The sequence below is a fragment of the Sinocyclocheilus grahami genome, unplaced genomic scaffold, assembly GCF_001515645.1.
Source record: "Sinocyclocheilus grahami isolate Dianchi unplaced genomic scaffold, SAMN03320097.WGS_v1.1 scaffold2512.1, whole genome shotgun sequence".
Classification (NCBI taxonomy): domain Eukaryota; kingdom Metazoa; phylum Chordata; class Actinopteri; order Cypriniformes; family Cyprinidae; genus Sinocyclocheilus; species Sinocyclocheilus grahami.
Window position 1 is genome coordinate 25,983 of NW_015507691.1, and position 981 is coordinate 26,963.

Consider the following 981-nt stretch of genomic DNA (forward strand, 5'->3'; position numbering starts at 1 on the left):
ACAAAATTCTAATTTATTGCTCTTATTAAAACGTCTATGGCATTGAACTTTAAAAAATTAAATGTTATTTTTTATTTTCTCTACAAACTTCAAATTATTTATATTAAATTTTATAGATATTTAAACAACTATTTTACTGACTAAATCTGACAGCAAGTAATGTTGTTGTGTTGTTGTAGTTGTAGTTATTTTATTACATCGGGTAAACTAAATGAAAATGAGAAATGTTGACAACTTTTTTTTTTTTTTTTTTTTTACAGTTTTAGCTTTAGTTGACTGTAATAACCCTCATTCTGAAAGTATGGATCTGTTGGACCTACATGAGAAAGACTATAAATATAATTCAACTATGTTAGTGATATGTTTTAATATGTTGCATTAATCCTTTAACATCCCTGATCTGCAGAAATATAGCCTACTTTTCATCTGGCAGAGTGCTCTCTATTGTAATATCAGCAGTATTCTTATCAAAGATGAATAACTTTGACTTTAACTTTGACTTTATAACTGTGACTATACATAGCAAACAGTTACAGGTAATCTAAAAATGTCCTTCATGTGGTAAAGTCTAATGAATTGGTTGTGTTCAAGTCAAAATATTTTTTTATCTAATTAAACTTGATTGTACTAATAATTTACATCAACAAAGTAAAGTCTGCGGGTCATTTCTCAGACGTTTGTTGGTCTGTAAAACACTGATGTAGGTAAAAGTCTTTTTTGTATTCCTACAGTATGTATGGGGACTTTTTATTACTCGTATCATTCAATATGTTTTTGTTTTGTATCATTGTGTGCTCTCTCTCTCTGGCACAGTAATACACAGCTGTGTCCTCAGTCTGCATATTCTGTCCTTGCAGAGTCACTGTGTTGCTGGAAGACTCTCTGGTAATTTGAAATCTACTTTTCAGTTTATCACTGTAATATGTGTTACCATCACCACATATCTCTCCAACCCATTCCAGAGCTTTTCCTGCAGGCTGC